This window comes from Rhinopithecus bieti, unplaced genomic scaffold (genome assembly GCF_001698545.2).
Source record: "Rhinopithecus bieti isolate Rb0 unplaced genomic scaffold, ASM169854v2 scaffold_3948, whole genome shotgun sequence".
Classification (NCBI taxonomy): domain Eukaryota; kingdom Metazoa; phylum Chordata; class Mammalia; order Primates; family Cercopithecidae; genus Rhinopithecus; species Rhinopithecus bieti.
Window position 1 is genome coordinate 2531675 of NW_016804646.1, and position 20193 is coordinate 2551867.

The 20193-nt window shown below is 37.2% G+C and overlaps 1 long non-coding RNA gene across 1 annotated transcript in view; it reads right to left on the reverse strand.

Annotated features, from left to right (window-relative positions):
- The window catches only part of LOC108527964 (uncharacterized), a 73024-nt gene that overhangs the window by 35542 nt on the left and 17289 nt on the right, over nucleotides 1-20193 (reverse strand). Inside the window, exon 3 of the long non-coding RNA XR_001884987.1 lies at nucleotides 8015-8150. This is a non-coding gene — a long non-coding RNA (uncharacterized LOC108527964). The remainder of the gene's footprint in view (nucleotides 1-8014; nucleotides 8151-20193) is intronic.

The following is a 20193-nucleotide window of genomic DNA, read 5'->3' on the forward strand; positions in this document are numbered from 1 at the left end:
CCCCGTGCTTCCTGTCCCCTCTGATAAACATCAAACATTTTTATATTTAGTCATATGAGTGACATGGTAATTCTCTGTCCTCTTTTCCTCATGTGGATTAATTTAATAAATTGATCTTTGTTCAAGATCTCGAAACTTTGTGGGGAAAGATATTGCAGCACATGCTAGAGAAAATATGAATATAGTTATTGTTAGCAGATTAGGAAGGAAAAAAAAGCCCTAGAGACAGGAAAAAATAGATGACCTAAATGTCCAGGCTCAGAGAGGAACAAAAATGCATGTTGGGCGGCTCTATTGTCTGTCAGCATGAGACTTTCACTCTTGAGAAAGAAGATATTCTTAAACTGGCAGATTCCAGGGGAAAGAGAGTGACAAATTCTAATTGGAAGGTCATTGATGGTGAACAATATGCACAATGCCTCTAAACACTGCAGATGGAAAAAGAAATGTCGTAGATGGTATCTTCTTGGAAAAATGAAAGGAAATTGTTTGAAGAGAGTGTGTGAGGACTGCTCTAAGAGGAGTTATTAAGTGGCTTCTAACACTCTATAGAAAAGTCCCCGTGGGCTGCTTTTTGATCTGGAAAAGAGCTGTGTCTTATCACATATATTCTCTGAAATAGTTGAAGAAGCACAGGTCTCCAATCCCAGAGTTTGGCAGGTAAACAATCTTTTCTCAGACAGAAAGGAAAACAGAAAAGACATTAAATGAAAAATGATACATGTAAGTAGCAGAATAGGGTAGCATGTCTAGAGATTAAAGTTTTTTGAACTATTATTATTGTTTTCTTTTCCTTTTGATGGCAAAGTAAGCAGGAAAAAAACACACAGAACAGACTCAGTGTTTTTTTGTGGAAGGTGATGTTCTACTAAATTAACAGGGAGGGTTACTGGATGTTTCTTATTAAATTTAGCAGCAGTTGATCCATATGAAGTATTTGCTTTTCCGAGTTATGAAAACATTGGATTTGCTTATCTCTCATTTTCTTTTCAGCCATTAAGTTCCCAGAGAAAAAGTGATTATCAGTCAAAACTAGAATAGTATTTTCCTAACATACATGGCTTTAATTTTATTCATTTTAATAAGTTCCACGTAGTGCTTTCCCTTAAAACAAAAGACAGTGATCTTTATAGAGTCATCTCTTAAACTCATAGTTCTGTCTAGCACTATACTAAAAGAGCATGTGACCTTATTTCCAAAATACAGAAGTTAACCAATTTGAAAAAAATTAAAAATAAGACGTTGGCTTATGTTAAATCAACAAATAAAGGAACATATGAATTTCTCTTTCAAAAAGTCTAACTCACTGAACCATTATATTATACATCTTAAATACGTGCAAATTTTATTTGTCAATTATACCTCAATAAAGCGAGGCAGGGATTCATATTTGTACCTTCTGATCTACCAAATGGGGAGTTTGCAAACTATGGCCTGTGGGCCAAATCCAGCTCCTAGCCTGGATAAAGTTTTGTGTACAACACATCCATGCCCATTCATTTACCCCCCGGCTGGGTTTGCACAATGACAGAGTGGAATAATTATGATAGTGGCCATATGGTCTTATTATTATGTTAATATTATTAAGAATTCTGAGAAATATTATCTCAACATCCCTAATTATGTAACAATGCCTCATTGTTATCAAATAATACAATAGTATGAAGGAATATTTACAAAGTTATTTAGCGCCTAGCATGTAGGAAGCAACTTGCTGAGGACTCGGGATAAAAGAGTACTTCTCCCTGAGGAGGACACAGTCTGATGCAGAAACAGGAGTGTACACAGGTGATTTTCCGCAGCATGCAGGAGTGCTCTGATGAAACTAGGCACAAGATCCAATGGGACCTCAAAGACTGGGAGCCCTGCCTGCTGGGGTCTGTTGCATTGGGGTTTGGGGAGTGTTCTTGGAGGAGTAAGAGCAAAGTTTATTCTTCAAGAACAAGGAAAAGTGATTGAGGCAGTGGAGGGAAATGCTGATGATGACAATGGTGGGGATAGGGATGCAGGGATCAAAAATCAGTTTGGTACTGGGGAGCATATTGGTAAACCAGAGAGTCTCAAAATGAGGCTGGCATGGAAGGGAGAGATGAGTAGTGGCATCTTCTGTGTTGTCCTGGGATTTAGGCTTTGACTTGTGATTAACTGATGCTTCTAGCATCAGGGAGCAACAGAATGGAGGGCCCTATTTTGCTGTTAGTATATGAAGGGTATGTACAAAGGAGGATGGAAGAGAAGACTGAGTCAGACACTATTAATGCAGTTAGGAGAAAGATTATTTGTGACTGAGCTAGGAAGGGAGACAGTAAGAATGGGAAAAGGAGAGTACATTGGGAAAATATTATAGCCACATAATGTAATATATGATTCAACATAAAGGATGCTGTGTTAGCGTGTGAAGGAAATCATGTCTAAAAAATAACAAGAAAGAGGGCAAGCACCTTATCATTATTTAAAACAAAAACTACCATTAGAGGGAGGAATGTGACGTTTTTACCAGAGGAAGAAACTGGGGATTGTCCCATCCCCTGCGCTTCCTGAGCAAAAAATCTCTCTGTTTTTTTGCTGTGGATATTATAGAGGGTTCGAGTGTGACCAAAGTAAATAAGAAATGGGTTAGAAGAATCTGTCATAAAGGGAAAGATGAAGAGACCTATTTAAATATGTTGTGTTTGCCATGCTTACGAGTAAGTACATCAAAGTGAATGTGCCCTGTGTGCATTTGGATGTATAATCTGAAACTAAGTAATTACCATAAAGATAAAATTAACATCACCTTGGTCATGGAGGGCATGGTGAAAGGGAACAGTGAAGGAAAGAAGATAAAACCCTATGGTAAAAAAAAAAAATAGTGTGAAGAGATAGCTGAGGGTTTCCATGGAAGGGATGAGGAGAAAGCGGGAGCAGGATAGCACAGAGCCGCAGATGTGAGAAAGAAGAGGCGTGACCAGCACCAGAGGAACAGAAAATCAATGAGATCAAGAAGGGAGAAATAAAAACATGCATTCAACTGGTGATTAGGAGATCACAGGTGGCTGTAGAAAAAGAAATTTCAGTGGAGAGGGGAGGATAGAATCCCAGTTGCAGGAAGAGGGGAGAGTAGGTGCAAACCAATCTTCTAAGACATTTGGCTGAGCAGGACAGTGGGGAAACTGGTCATTATCCTGAGGGGATGACCACCACCGGAGATCCCCACGCCCACCAAGGACAACAGGGATCTGAAAAGGTGTTTTCCATTCTTGGTTGCTGGAACATAGCCAGGAGACCAAGAAAGGATGAGGATCTCAACTAAAAAGAGAATAATTCATGAAACAATGTTCTGGCAAAAGTGGAATCAAAATAATGGAGGAAAGGGATCCTTTCTCTTTCCTTTTGTCTAGAAACTTGTGCCACCTCCCTTCCCAAGGCAGGCAGCCAAGGCAATATTTCGTTAACCCAGCCTTCAGCTGTCCCTTCATACTATTTTTTTACCATAGGGTTTTATCTTCGTTCCTTCATTGTTCCCTTTCACCATGTCCTCCATGAACAAGGTGATGTTAATTACACCTTTATGGTAATTACTTAGTTTCAGATCATACATCCAAATGCCCACAGGGCACTCTCACTTAGATGTACTTACTCATAAGCATGGGACAGCCAAATTTCAGGTTTGGGGAGCCCATGTGCAACCTGGTTGGTTTACTCAGTGATGAAGGAGTGAGTTAGAAGTGGATTATGGGTGGGTTCATGAGGTGCATTTGAAGCAAATGTTAAGTCTCTGAAAGTAATTGGGTGGGACTTGGCTAAGGAGAAGTAGAAATATTTTTGAATGGCAAGAATGGATTTTTTGAAAAAGTCTTAACAAACAATTTGAAATATTTTCTTTCCAAAGAAAGAAAATTTGCTTTCATTCCCATGGAAATAAACTATTTGGAAATGTTAATGGTAGTCTCCTGAATTTCCTTGTACCACTTCCCTTCCCAAGGCAGGCAGCCAAGGCAATATTTCATAAACTTTAGTTACTTCCTCCCCTCCTACATGATTTTCACCATCTCAGTGAAGAACCTGCATGCTTTCATTGCTTTCTTTTTTTTCTCTTAATTCATTTATTTCATGAAAAATTATTTCGAAAAGGAAACTTAACAACACAAAACTAAAAGGGAAGGTGCATCTCACTCTATTTTAAGTAGAAGGTAAGCATAAACTACATGAAATTTTTAAAAGAAGGCTATTAATTTCTACCTAAATACTGTTCTCAGTGAAAGTCTGAGTCTGTGCCCCTACTCTCTATGTTAAAAAGAGAGATAGTGAGTATACTTGGGTGATTTTATGAACGTGGGTATCCTAGCAGAATATTTCTCTCTTTGGTCTAATCAGGAGTGATAGAGAGTTAAAAAGAGAATGACTTTATCACAATGTGACTCAACACCATTTAATGCATTGAGCCTGAAGTCCTCCTAAAGCCACTCAGTATCACCTGTGATGCTTGTCTTACAATTTGGGAAAACTGGGGTAGGGGATTCTACATTCATTTCCTTGGGGAAAGGAAGATGCAGAGAAAATGCAGAGTGTATAACGGAGATGTGATTGGAGCTCAGGTTTGGTGCTACAGAAGCAGGCCTTAGGAGTAGGTGTGCAGCTCAGAGCAAGGCTGCCCCTCTCCCAGTGGCCAGAATCACACACAAAGAGAAATGACGTGGGGTCCTCAGGACTGTGAAGGGGGAGGTGAGAAATGTGTGCACACTGCATCCCCTGAGAAGTGGGCTCAGCACCTGGTGCTCCTGCCCACGTTGGGGAGGGAAGGCAGTGAGGGAAGCCCTGGAGCAGGTAAAAAATCCTAGAACAGAGGGAGCCTGTTTGGTCCTTCCTCAGGTAGAGACCCCAGACTAGAAATGGCTCTGTTGTCACAAGGTCCCAGCATGCCTGGCTTCATTCCAGGGTACAAATCTAGTCTGAGGGGATGTTTTCCATAACCAGTAGGGTTTATAGAAATGTTGGATTTCAATCCCTTCAGTCTGCACTTTCTGGGTAACTCTGACCTGTCCACAACCCATTTTTACCTGCTCCTACTTTCTCACACGTTGTCTCAGCCTCTCTCTCTCCCTGTCCGGAAGATTGCTGTGTTTGTGTCCCATGACTAAGTGATCAGGCCTGAAAGATCCCTGGGTGACTCCTGGGGTCCCAGTGTGCCTGGGAAACAGGAATACGACTCCTTCAGTCTCCAGAGATTAGATAAAACCCCAGGAAAAGGGACCGAATCAAAATTATGCTCCAGCCGCCAAGCTGAATGCATACTTGAAATAAGAATGAAGTTTAGTTCTGGACGAATGGAATGCTATTTCCATATAGTTTGGGGTAGGCTCAGTTAGCTACAAATATGAAAGTGAGTAGTCACTAATTGCAGAGCAGATGTCAAAGACCTACTTTTAAATATTTGGCTGATTGAGATAGAACCAAAAGACAAAGTGGGTCCTGTACCCCAGCGCACCAGCGTGAGAGCAAAACTGGACAAAGACCGTGTAGCCACTATGGGGTGGTTTTATGCAATTAAAAACTAATTCCTGAGAACCAGATGCTGATGGGGACATAGCCTGCCAGAAGCATCTCCCTGAGTAGAGATTAGAAATAGGACCCAGTCAGCCAGCTAGGGGACACTCCCATGAAGGAAGCTGTACCAACATCTGATCGTAAGCTATGAGCCCAGAATTCCAGTCTGTCTCATCCATCGTGGTATCACCAGTGTCTTGCACCTTCAGAGTAGTTAAAAATGTTCAATGTGTGTTTGACTTGGACAAAAAGAAGAGCCAAATATAAGAAAAAATATAGACTAACTAGTGTACTGAAATGTGACGTTGTTAATAACAGTTTTGGAGGGAAAACAAAAGTTCTATTTAAAGTCTAAAAGAAATACTATTTCTCTTGAATGTGACTTCCTCATGGAGATCTACCGTAATTACCACCTTATTTGAAACTGTACCCCCCTCTCCCATCTTGTCTCATTTCTAAGCCCCTTCCCTTGATCTACTTCTTTTAAATTCATATCTGCCTTTCAATTTTCTTACTTGTGTCTGTTCTCACTAAAATGTCATCTCTGCTTTGGGAGTGTATCAGTCCAGAGCGGCTGTGCAGACTAGCATGGACACCTCAGCAGCTTCCTACTCGGGGTTCCTTTCCCTGCAGAAATCGAACAAGACTTTGCTCATCAAAGTCACTCTGAGATCCAAGCTAGTGTGGGCTCAATCTTGACATATGCTACTGTGACTTTAGATACCATGGAGCAAAGGTCACATGAACCACTCCCTGAAGAGACTGAAGGGAAACAGATGGTCCGTCCTTAGGGAAGGATGGCCAACGTGGATGAGGAAGAACCGCAATCTACCCCACCGCGGGGCTCTGCTGTCTGTCCTGCACTCGTGTCTCCCAAGCACACAGAACAACAACTAGCATAAGGCAGGTGCTCAGTAATTGTTTTGTTTTCCAATTTTCTTCCAAATTTCCAGTTTTTACAGCGATCAGTGCCAAAGCACACTGTGTTTCATGTCCTCTGGGGCAGCATGTGAGCTTGCTGTGGGAATGCTGCCATGGAAAAGCTATGATGGAAGAAGTTTCGTTGTGTTGCAGAACATGCATTCCAAGCTTCATCCAGCCAGGGGGAGAAAAGAAACAGTCACTTCTTTCTGAAAACACAACATATTCTGATAATAGTTTCCATCTTATAAATGAACTAGAAGCCAATTTTTTTTTTTTTCTTTTCTGGGCTTCTCCCCCCTGAAATTCCAAGGACTGCCTCTATGTGTTCAAGAATTCATTTCTAAGCACCAGTTGAAGGCTCTCAGTGAAGTGGACCGGTGGTGAACTCCCACATGGCTGACTCAGCAAGCCCAGCACCGGCCTCCTCAATCACTTCTAGCACTCTCAGGACCCTGACTGCGGGCTCTGGTGCCAGGAGAGCCATGATGTCCTGTGTTTTCCTTAGACAGGGTCTGGCCAGCTAATGGGTCTTGCTGACAAGACCTCCCTGTTCTTTGACCACTGCTGCAGATGCTGATCATTCACTTAGTAGATCATGTTCCTTTCAAGTTCATGTTCAGTCAAGAGCACCCCACAGCAAAGCGACAGGAATCAGTTCCACCATGTTTGGTGCTCACAGGTGACTTCAGCACACTTGCATACAGTATTTTCTCCGGGACATGCCCCAACACCACAAAGAGGTGGCTAAGAAAACCCAGGGTCTGGCACCAACAAGACAGAAGTGCAAAGATCCAGTTTCTACTTGCCTGAGATGGAAGTCCACATTCAGACTCCCCTTTCCCTTACAGTGTCTTTCCTCTAGGGTTCTCAATTGTCCTTCTCTGTGATATGGCCTCAGTTAGAGCTATCCAGCCCTCAGACTTGTCCTGATAACTTTTAACCACAAGTGGACGACATCACTGTGACCATCACTCTGACCCTACAAGAGCTCATTGCTCCCAGGTATGTGAAAGGAAATAAGAACATTGGGCTGGAGGTCCACTTACCCTATGCCCTGATAGTTTATAAGCCTTAGGCTCCTGACAAATTTAACATCTTTAAATTCTCACAGCCAAAACAACCACTCAATTCAGTCTTTCCAGAACAAAAAGACTCTCTTCCTTAAAGTAAAATGCCAACCTATGAACCCAAAGGCAGAAACTGCTCAAGAAATTTTCACTTTTCTAGCTTTAAAACTCTGAAGGTCCAGAGCATTACAGTTAATTAACTTTATTAATTAGAGCATTTTTAGAATATTTTGACCGGTCCCATTTTTGCAAGTCATACCAATGATTTCTAATCTGTTGAGAGTCACAGAATATGGCTTTTGAAAAGCTGTATGTTGAGAGGACACAGACCAGGTAATAATTTGGAACACCTTTTTACAGATAGGCTGAGTGACGTCAGAAAGTGCACTTAACTACCTGGGCTTTCGATTCCTTTCTTATCAAATAAAAGATGAAAATCAGGATATCTTTGAGGATCTGTCTCTCTCTTTTATTATATAATTCTAGTGTTCATTAACCTGTGCTGGCGAGGACCTTGAAACGCACGGTCTGAGTGCTGCCATTCTTTTTTCGATGTTTGTTCATGATCTTGTGGGAAGTCTTCTTCGAGTACAGTATTTCAACTGAAGATGATGAGTCTTCCGCGAAGTAACTCTACAATTGCAAAGAAGAAAATGAAAACTCCTGTGATGATATTAGAAGACATGGAAAGATCATTTTCAGTGTCCTATAAGAAGATCTTCCAGTGATATTGGTAATTCAAAGGAATGGAAAAATTACTTGATATGCAACATGCAGGCCATTTTTATATTACAGCAGATAGTTCATCTTTTAATCGATCTGTTTTTGATGAGTTGTGGGCACCACTTGCAATGACTACAATTGAATTCCAAATGGAGAAGTCTAAGTTAATTAACTAAAGGCTTTGAAAATGTCTGAAAACTATTATTTTCTGGTAATTGTCCCTTGCCAAAAAGAAATACAGAAAAAACTTAGATGTTGAAACTATTGATAAAGTGTGTGCCACTGAATTTTCTCATTAGTGCCTGTATTCCTTTTGAGAAGCAGGAGGGTGGGTGGTCCATTGTTTCCCTCTCTTTTGCCATGAGAAAGAGGTTCATCTATTTTAAAGACTGGATTTAAGGTTTGGTGTATTTGATTCAATTACTGTCAAATATTTGGGGAAAACTTTACTTTTACTTAATTTCCCAGGATAGAATCATGTATATACAGTTGTAAAAATCGAGGCTTTGATCTATTTCTCATAAGTATTTAAATATGATACAGCTCACAAAGTGAGTGAGTTGGCTCAAATTTACACGGCAATTAGTTATTTAAGTGATATGAAATTAAAATAACAGAATTTCACAGCATAGTCATAGGCAGTCGCTAGTTCGTCATAATTAGAGTTGACAATTATCAAAAGGAGGCAAATAAATTGAAATAAATTTAAGCATTTTCAATTTAATATTTTAATATTTAAAATTAGCCCTTTATTGTTTTCTATGTTTAAACAGGAAGTGTTATTTATGTAAACAAAAATAGATTCCATTAAGGAGAACAATGCAGTTGAAGAGAAATAAATCATATTTTATACAGTTTTAAATATTTTAACAACTTATATTGTTTATATTTGTTCATTTTATTTGGTAAATTTTAAAATAGCACAGTGCACAGCAGCTAAAGAATGTAGATCTTATATTAAGATTATGGGGCTTAAAAAATATATTTATTTATATATTTCTCAAAACCTCTAAAATAACAAGAAATATATGTTTTAAACCATCAATCTATAAAAACAGAAAGAACCTAGTTTTGAAACCTGGAGCACAAGTTTACGAGTTGCAACTGAAATAGCAGAGCCAGGAAGGAAAATAAAAACTGGCCTTGGGAAAAGCTAAAAAGTCATCTAATTTACACTGTAAATGAATACTCCCCACCCCATAAAAACACATAAATTAGTGGGCTCAAGTGCCTTGGGAGTTAAAAGTGAATTTCAGAGATAAAAGTTGAATTTTTTGGAAATGCTCTTAAGAACTTGTTTAAAACCTTTTCCAAATCCCACACAAAGAAACCACTGCGTATGGGTGACAGCAAAACAGAGAGTCTCTGGGACGGCTGGAGACAGAAGCGTCACATTGAAAGAAGGATAGCTCATGAATGTTCACATTTGGAATGCCGATAATTTTAAATGATGACAACAATCCTTTCTGTCTTCTTCCTCTCAGATCCCAGAATGTTAACAGCCAGAACACTAATGTTCTGACAGTAAGTCAAAAGACTCATATCAGAAATTATGACCAGCCCAAGAAGAAAGCCTGGGGGTATCAACTCCTGGTATAACAGCGTTAGGGAGCTACAATGACTAACTCCCTAGTGAAGCTGGTAAAAAGCGTAAAACACATGCACACACACACATGCAGACAGCCACTTAATGCCTCTAGAAGTGGTCCTAAGGGCAAATATCTACTCAAGAATGTTTGTGAGATTTTGGTAAAAAAAGATAAGAGACTATGATATGTGAACAAAGACAGCTTCATTGCTCCTCACTCCCAGCCCCACAAGGCAGAGACTCCACTCCAGAACGCTAGACCCAAAGATACAGGGTTGCCTGTCCCCCCAGTACTCACATGAAGGACTTTCTTCCTAGGAAGAGCAGGACAGTAGCATCTCTTATCCTATCCCCACATCCTGTTGTTGAGTCTAAGTCCCAGGAAAGTTTAGTCTTCTCTTTCACACAGTTTCTACTTATGGAATGGAAGCCCTCCCTTGGCCATCAAATGCTACAACTACAGGGATCTTGATCATTCTTACCCAAGTTCATCTCGTAATGTATCCAGGCCAAGAGAGGCAAGCCAAGAGTACTCCCAGGCTCCTGCATTTAGTATCTAAACTAAATAGCTATCATTTAGTTTAGATACCTGTGATGTACTGAGAGTAAACAAAACAATAAAAATTCTCAAACTCCACCAAATTTCCAATTATATTAATCCAAATTCCACACACTGAAAAGAAGAAAAGAGCACCCGTTTTACATACAAAGTATATTTATCTGTTTCTACACAGGAATGTTCACCTTCTAAAAGCAGTAACAATAAAATGAGTCATTAAAATGTTAAAAGGAAAACAAATGAACAAAAAAGTCCAAAAGACAAAGCAATCAACAAAGCCAGCCTTAAATAATACAATCATGTTGGAACTATTTGATAGGTACTTTAAAATAACCATAATTAATGTCTTAAAGTTTCTAGTGGAAAAGGTGAATACAATGCAAGATCAGATGAAAAATTTCAGCAGAGATACGAATATTATTAAAAGAAACTAAATGGAAATGGAGAGAAAAACAGTAACATAAAGGAAGAATATCTTTGATAAGATCATAAGTAGACTGTAATGTTATAATTTTTATAGTGTCTTAGGAACTGTAGCAGTATTTTGTCTTCAGGTCTCTCTCTTGAAGACAACCATAAGCCAAGACAGGCACCCTCTAAGAGAGCTCTGATGAGAGATTTAGGTTCAGAGTGTGTGTCATGTGAGACACAATGAGAAAGTAAAGTCAAAATGCATGAAGCAGACAAAATTTATTACTCATGGGTCTCAGAGAGGTAGGAGTACTGACAGGAGGCCAGTAGAAAGGCTGAGGCTGGCAGACAGCTCAGCCAGTGAGTGAGGAGAGAGAAAATGAGAGAGTGAGAGCCAGTGGGACCTATGGGACTATGGCTGTATTAAGGTCCATGGTGGTTTTCCCTTAGGCTTTCCAGCAAGAGTTGTGAATTGGGTAGTTTAAAGAAAACATTAATGAAGGAGGAAACTAATTTACATAACCCTGGTGTTGAGCATTATGTTTGATCATGGTCAGCAGCTTTGGGGTGTGCTCTGTTTTGTGGTGAGATAAGGAACAAGTAAACAAAGGGAGGGAAGTTTAAACTAGGCCAAAGGTGAAGGGGTATGACTGCGTTTCAAGTAACATATATCAGGCCTCAAAATGGATGCTAAGGCAGCAACTATATTACATAAATTTATGACATCAGTAAAAATGAGAAAAAATAGCCAGTGAACTTGAAATAGATCAATACAATTACCCAAACTCAATTTTAAAGGTTAGAAAGGATAGAAAAAAGTACACAGCATATAAAAATTGTGAGACAATATGGAATGACTCAATAAATGGTTAACTGAAATCTTAAAATAGAACAGATAGATGATCGATAGATAGATGGATGGATAGATAGACAGTCTACACACTATATATGAAGTAGTAAAATATAATTTGAAGATAGAATTTTATTAGTTAAAAAAGTATGTTAACCACCTCAAGGAAACCAGGAAATATATTTTAATAAGGTATAAAAATTAAGTTCTTATAGAAGAAAACGTAATTATAAATAATAATCAATTGAAGCAAAAGACAGAAATATAAAAATAAAACAAAGAACATAGAAAATAGAAAACAATAAGCAAACTAATATATCTCAATACAAATCTATCTATCTATCTATCTATCTATCTATCTATCTATCTATCTATGAAAGCACCTAAATTAATGGCAGGCATCAATCTATAGACCCATGAATACCAGAGAACACAAAATAAGATAAACATCAAATAAACAAAAAATGAACAAATAAATGAACAAAATAATATCCCACCTAGGAACGATATATTCAGAAATATTATATTTTGTGAATATTTTATTTCTGAAAATAAAACACAAAGAAAAATTTCTGAAGGCAAAAACGGCAGAAGAGACATATTACATAAAGAGGAACAAACAAATCATAGCATACTTCTTAAAAGAAACCATGAAGGCCAGGTGCAGTAGCTCAAGCCTGTAATCCCAGCACTTTGGGAGGCCGAGGCAAGCGGATCATGAGCTCAGGAGATCGAGACCATCCTGGCTAACACGGTGAAACCCCGTCTCTACTAAAATACAAAACTAGCCGGGTGAGGTGGCGGGCACCTGTAGTCCCAGCTACTCGGGAGGCTGAGGCAGGAGAATGGCGTGAACCCGGGAGGCGGAGCTTGCAGTGAGCTGAGATCCGGCCACTGCACTCCAAGCCTGGGCGACAGAGCGAGACTCCGTCTCAAAAAACAAACAAAAAAAAAGAAACCATGAAATCCAGAAAGTAATTGAGTGATAATTTTCAAGTAGTAAAAGAAAAAACAAGTCAACATATAATTCTATACTCAGCAAAAATGTTCCTCAACAATAAAGGAAAATAAAGACTTTCTCAGAATTCAGAAATCTAGATAATGAATTTCCTGCAGATGTACACTGCTAATATATTAAAAGAATGTTTTCAAAAAACGCTGTAATACCAGAGTGAACTTTGGATTTATGCAAAGTAATAAAAAGTGATGAAAATGTAATAAGCAGAGGCTAATTTTTTGTTATTTTATTATTTTAATGTTTTCCTACTTTCATTTGTTCTAAAAGGTATTTCGCTATCCAAACTAAATACATAGCTATCATTATGTATTGTGTGTTTAAAGCAGATTTAAAACTAAAATATAAGACAATCGTAACACAAAAGATGAGAGAAAACTATACAATGAGGCAAGGTCCACACACTAAATATGAAATAGTAAAATACGATTTGAAGGTATAATTTTATTAGTTAAAAATACGTATTATCAACCTCAAGGCAATCATGAGAAACATTTTACAAAAAGATATACAAAATAAGTTAATACAGAAGAAAACAGTAATTATAAAAGATGATCAATTGAATCAAAATAAGACAGAAATATAAAAACAAAACAAAGAACATAGAAAATAGAAAACAGGAAGGTAATATATCTTAATAGAAATATATAAATATTCATTTGTGAATAATTTAAACACAACTAATAGATAATGATTGTCAAATTGGATTAAAAAGCAACACTCATGTGTCTAAAAGAAACTTACTTTAAATATAAAGACATAGGCTGGACGGGCGCGGTGGCTGAAGCTTGTAATCCCAGCACTTTGGGAGGCCGAGACGGGCGGATCACGAGGTCAGGAGATCGAGACCACCCTGGCTAACATGGTGAAACCCCGTCTCTACTAAAATATACAAAAAAAAAGCTAGCCGGGCGAGGTGGCGGGCGCCTGTAATCCCAGCTACTCGGGAGGCTGAGGCAGGAGAATGGCGTAAACCCGGGAGGCGGAGCTTGCAGTGAGCTGAAATCCGGCCACTGCACTCCAGCCTGGGCGACAGAGTGAGACTCCGTCTCAAAAAAAAAAAAAAAAAAAAAAAAAAAAAGACATAGGCTAAAATTAAACGTCTGGGAAAAGGCATACCATGCAAATACTAACCTAATAAATGTAGCTTTAAGTTGACATCAGAACAAGAAATATCATCAGGAAAAAAATTACCATTGCATGATTTTTAAAATGTAGACTTTATTATAATCCCGAATGTGTATGCACCTAAAAACAAAGTTTCATGATTCATGAAAAAATTGATTAAAGAAATAGGCAAGGCCAGGTGCAATGGCTCACTCCTGTAATCCCAGCACTTTAGGAGGCTGAGGTCAGCAGATGGCTTGAGCCTAGGAGTTGGTGACTAGCCTGAGCAGCATGATAAAACTCTGTTTCCACAAAAAATCAAAAAGATTAGCCAGGCATGGTGGCATGCATCTGTAGTCCCAGCTACCTGGGAGACTGAGGTGGGAGGATTGCTGAGGCCGGCAGTCAAGGCTGCAGTCAGCTGGATTGCACTACTGCACTCCAGCCTCGACGACAGAGTGAGATTCTGTCTCAAAAAAGAAAAAGAAAATAAAAGAAATAGGCAAGCCTTCAATTATAGTTAGAGATTGGAATACTCATCTCTCAATAATTAATAGAACAAATAAAAACTCAGTATTATAGAAAAGAAAAAAAAATACTGTCAACAACATTAACTATGACACTTACAGAACTCACTACCTCAAAATGATACAATGCACATACTTTCTGAGGATATATGAAGCATTCTCTGGAAGACAATCGTAAGCCAAGACAGGCACTCTCTAAGAGAGGTCTGATGAGAGATTTAGGTTCAGAGTGTGTGTCACGTGAGACACAGTGATAAAGTAAAATCAAAATGCATGAAGCAGACAAAATTTATTACTCATGGGTCTCAGAGAGGTAGGAGTACTGACAGGAGGCCAGTAGAAAGGCTGAGGCTGGCAGACAGCTCAGCCAGTGAGTGAGGAGAGAGAAAATGAGAGAGTGAGAGCCAGTGGGACCTATGGGACTATGGCTGTATTAAGGTCCATGGTGGTTTTCCCTTAGGCTTTCCAGCAAGAGTTGTGAATTGGGTAGTTTAAAGAAAACATTAATGAAGGAGGAAATTGATTTACATAATCTTGGTGTTGAGCATTATGTCTGATCACGGCTAGCAGCTTTTGGGTGTGTTGGGTTTTGGGTCTGCACTCTGTGCAGTGCCATAAAACAAGCCACAGAAAATTTAAAAGTCTAGAAACAATGCAAAGTGTCTTCTTGGATCATCAGAGAATTAAACAAAAAAGTTAATAACAAGAGATAGCAAAAAAATCCCCAAATAGCGGGTGATTAAAGTAAAACATACTCAAATACTTCTAAGTGAAATTTAAATTAAAAAGGAAGTATGGAACAAACCTTTGAAATATTTTGAACTTAACACACTGAACACAACACATTGAAATGTGTGATATACAGCTAAAGCAGTCCTTAAAGAGAAATGTGTAGCATTAATTGCTTACGTTAGAAAGAAAGGCCTCCAATAAGTAATCTGTGCTTCTACTATATGACACTAGAAACAAAAACGCAAATCAAATCCAAAGCAAGTGGAAAAAAAGAAAGAATAAAGGTAACTGGAAATTAATAAAAGGAAGACAGAGACAAAACAAAAAAGAATGAAAGCAAAAGCTGAATCTGAAATTATGTACAAATGGGGAAAACTAGCCAGATTGACTATGAAATAAAGGTAGACACAAATTATCATTAACAAAAACAAAAGTGGAAACATAACTACAGACACCATAGATATCACAAGAATGATAAAAAAAATTGTAATAGGGCAAAGGCAAATCACCAAAACTCACTCAAAAAGAAACAGATTACTCTAACAGTCCTAAATATTCTAAGGAATTACAAATTATACCTTAGAACGTTCCAGTGAAGAAAGCCCTAGGCCCAGATTGTTTCACTGTTTAATTCTCTCAAATATTTTAAATCCAATTTTACAGAATTTCTGTCAGTGTGTAAGAAGGGAGAGAATACTTCCCAAGTCATTGTTTAGATCATAGCAAAACTAAAAGCAAAGACATTATAAGGAAAGCTCACTGCAAACCAATAACACTCATAAATGTAGACATGCAAAAATTCAACAAAATATTAGCAAATTGAATTCAGCAATATATAAGAATATTAACCATAACCAACTGCATTCATCCCAGGTGTGCAAGGCTTAACTCATATTTTAAAAATCAAATCAATGAAATTCACCATGGTAAGAGAATACAGCATAAAGGGAAAACAAATGATCATCTCAATTTAGATATGAAAAGCATTTGACAAAATTTATTCTCCTTTCATACCAAAAAACAAAATCGCAGCAAACAAAGATTAAAAGGAGACTTCCTTAATCTGACAGGCATCTCCAAAAACTAGAGTTGACATCACACTCAGGTGAAAGACTGTTTCCTAAGACAACACAAGGCTACTAATCTCACCACTCCTATTCAACAGACTGCAAATCATGGTCAGTGCCCTAAGGCAAGTAAAAAAAAAACAAATAAATAAAAGGCATATCAATTAGGAAGGGGAAAATAAAACTGTTTCTATTTCTAGATTATAACTGCCTGTTTCAAATTCAATGTAAGAGCTACAAAAGAAACTGAAGTTTTCAAGGATTTAGGAGGCATGGTCAGTATACAAAAGAAATTGCTAGAGACTAGTAATGAATAATAGAAATTTGAATTTCAAACAACTATTTAAAATAACTTTAAAAATAAAATAAATATTTGAGGTAAAAAATATCAGCAGTATTTATATTGTAAAATCGGAAACTGTAGAAAAAAATTTTTAAACTAAACAAATGCAGCTAGATACTAAGTATCCATGTGTTGAAAGAGTAAATTTTCTTCAATGTCAATTGAGATATAGATTGATCAGCTTCAATGCACTATCAGGAAATCTTCAGCAGCCTGAGTTGAACATATCAACAAGCAAATTCTAAGATCTCTGTAAAAAATAAAAAGACCCCAAACAATTTTGAGAAAACAAAATTAGAGAACTTCTATCATCAGATTTCAAAGCTATTTGAATGTTACAATGATCAAGACAGTATGATATTGGGGGAAAGAATAGATTTTAGATAATTTAGACAGAACGGAGAGTCCACAAAAAAAGATATAGAAATAGTCAATTGATTTTTACAATGTCCAAAGACAGTTCCATGGAGAAGTAATAACTCTTTCAAAAAGTAATGCTGGAAAACTGGAATTCCAGAAGTCCAAAAAACAGAAAGCAAGCAAACAAACAAAGCCTCTTAATTTTTGCCTCATATCAATGCAATTGTTTAAATGAACTATAAGCCTAAATGTAAAACAAAACTACACAATTTTTAGAAAAAAATACAGCAGAAATATTAGATAACCTTGGGCAAGGGAAAGGGGTTTCAAATATGACTGCATAAGTGCTTAGCATAACTTTTTAAAAAACTTACTAGCTGTTTCTTAACAAAATTTAAAGTGTTAGTTTTGCAAAAGGGGCGTAATAGCATGAGTAAGCTAGCCACAGACTAAGAAAACATTTGAAAACCACATCTCTAATCTAGAATTTGTATCTAAAATTTGTACTGAACTCTCAAAACTCAACAACAGAAGACCAAACAACCCAATTGAAAAATACTTAACCAAATAAAGTATATTAATTGTAACCAATAATATAAAAAGATGTCCCACATCATTAGTCACTAAGGATATGCAAATCAAAATCAAAATAAAATATCACTAAGCATTGATTAGAATGTTTAATTTAAAAACAAAAAGCAAAACAAATTAAAACAAAAGAAGCTGCCAAACCAATTCACTGGAGAGGATACAGAGCAACGGAAAATGGAATACAGTGCTAATAGTATATGAGAAGTCACTGTACTATTTTGGCAAATTTTTGTTAACTTAAATGCATTTCAATATAAACTTTTAAAACAGGGAAAGAAATTTGCTTAATTAATAGCTGATATGGAAAGGATTTCCATATTATAAATTTTAAGGAGTAAAGCCCCGCTAATGATAATAAAACAAACTCAAACAGAAAACCAAACTGCTTCAAAATGATATCCCCTTTAATATAGGAAGAGAGGTCAGAAAAATGTCTTCAGTGCTCAAAAGCAGGATGTTTTTCAGTACATTCTTGCTTGTATACAAACTCTCACTCAGGGTAGAGAATACATTGATTGTAGAGGAAAGAGTGATAGTCACTTTACGTACGTGTAAACAAAATAGAGTTGAGATTATGAGCCAAAAAAAGCATCTCTTTCAATAGTGTCAGTTTACATGTTTTTGTTAACTTTATGATTCAAGTCTTTATCCAAAGAGTTGTGTCACAAATAATTCAAGTTCACATGATTTATCAAATATGGTATTAAGTTTTTATAAATCATCATGGCCCAAATGAGATATAATTCAGAGATCTCTATGTTTAATTAAATCTCACAAAATGTTGAATTGCCTAAACTGTTTTAATTCATATATCTCACAAAAATTTACTTTGTCATCTAAAACAATAAGGAAATTTCCCAAAATAGAATGCTTCCACGCAAATATATAAGAAAATTAAATTAATATTTAATATTCCATAATTTCTCTGTGAGTTGCTCATTATTTTAAAATAATAGTGGTTAGATAAAAAGTATCCTTATTGTTTTACAATCCCTACTCCCTGAAAAATGAAAGTAAATAAAAATTTAAAAAATAAAATAAACTTATTGCCTTTATAAAACCTTCAAGATATTTCCTAATATTCCGTTCATATTTTTGTACTCAAGTTTATTAAACACCTAAGAAACAGAAAAATTTACTAAATTATCCAGAAGTTTTTTTTTTTTTTTTTTTTTTTTTTTTTAAGAAAAAGCGCTTAAAAAATAGCTCAACTCCTAAAATTCAAGTACTGTTTTGGATCTTCATGTATTATTTAAAAGTACCAGTGAATGCATTTATAAATTATGTTTCTAATGGTATGTTAATGGAACAAAATGAAAAAAACAGTCAAGAATTGTGTTTTTACAAGTAACCTTTGGCTGACATCAATTTAGGCGTGACTAAATACTAAATACACACAAAGTTAGAGTCATAATGACAAGATGTCACTTTGTTTTTAAAAATTCTCACCTCCTTTTCGAAATTAAGAAAAACACAAAAAAATTGCCCCTGCAAGTTGCAGATTCCAATGCTTCTTGTTATCAAGAAATTGCAAACCCAGTGCTAAATTTTGAAACTATGTGGTATTAATTATTATGCATTTCCTCACAAACTCCACGCATCTTTTGCATTGCATGTGGGAGAGTGTATATATTGCCTTTGACTCTAACAACATTGGTTCACTCCATTTCTCCCTTTGATGTTACACAGTAATTTTTATTTTTTAATCTTGTTTTAGTTACCAAATGTTAATTTATAGTATAGAAATACCAGTGTTTTCTTTTGTATTTTAGAAACAGGCTCTCACTATGTTGCCCAGGCTGGCGTTAAACTCCTGGGCTCAAGCAGTCCTCCCATCTCAGCCTCCCAATTTCTCAACCTCATAAGTAGCTGGGACTACATGTGTGTACCACTGAGCCCAGCCAATTGGTTTTTGTGTACTCGTTCCAAAATGAATATTTCTATACCATTTTTAACACATGGCACTAACAATGAAAATCATCATTGGATCTTATGCCCACAACATTTTCAAAATCAGTCAGGAGCTTTAAGTGGAACATAATACATTACGTCTCTTTCTATTTACTTTGAGTTTGTTTCCATGAGAAGCTGTGGCATTCACCTACAATAATTTGTACATGCTACAGAATACCAGGATTTGATTCAATACAATTAGAAAATACATAGTAATATACTGACGTGAATGGGTGGCTGAAAGTTGAAATTTAGACAAAAGGAAAGAAGACCAGTAGAGAAGTTAAGAGAACAGATTTAAAAACAAAAAACTCCACGTATGTAATGAATCAAAGTAAAGGAAGTTTTAAAAAGTTGGTCATGGCCGGGCGCGGTGGCTCAAGCCTGTAATCCCAGCACTTTGGGAGGCCGAGACGGGCGGATCACGAGTTCAGGAGATCGAGACCATCCTGGCGAACACGGTGAAACCCCGTCTCTACTAAAAAATACAAAAAAACTAGCTGGGCGAGGTGGTGGGCGCCTGTAGTCCCAGCTACTCAGGAGGCTGAGGCAGGAGAATGGCGTGAACCCGGGAGGCGGAGCTTGCAGTGAGCTGAGATCTGGCCACTGCACTCCAGCCCAGGTGACAGAGCGAGACTCCGTCTCAAAAAAAAAAAAAAAAAAAAAAAAAAAAAGTCGGCCATATTCAACTCAAAAGAAATTTAACTTGAGGTGCATCGCAGAGAACAATTCCTTGGCCTGATTTATTCTGAAGAGACAAAAAATGTGGAACTGAGTCAAAGCTATCACTTTTCATGTAAATCAGTTTCCTTAAAATAGTGCTATTGAGGCATTTCTTGTGCTTATACAT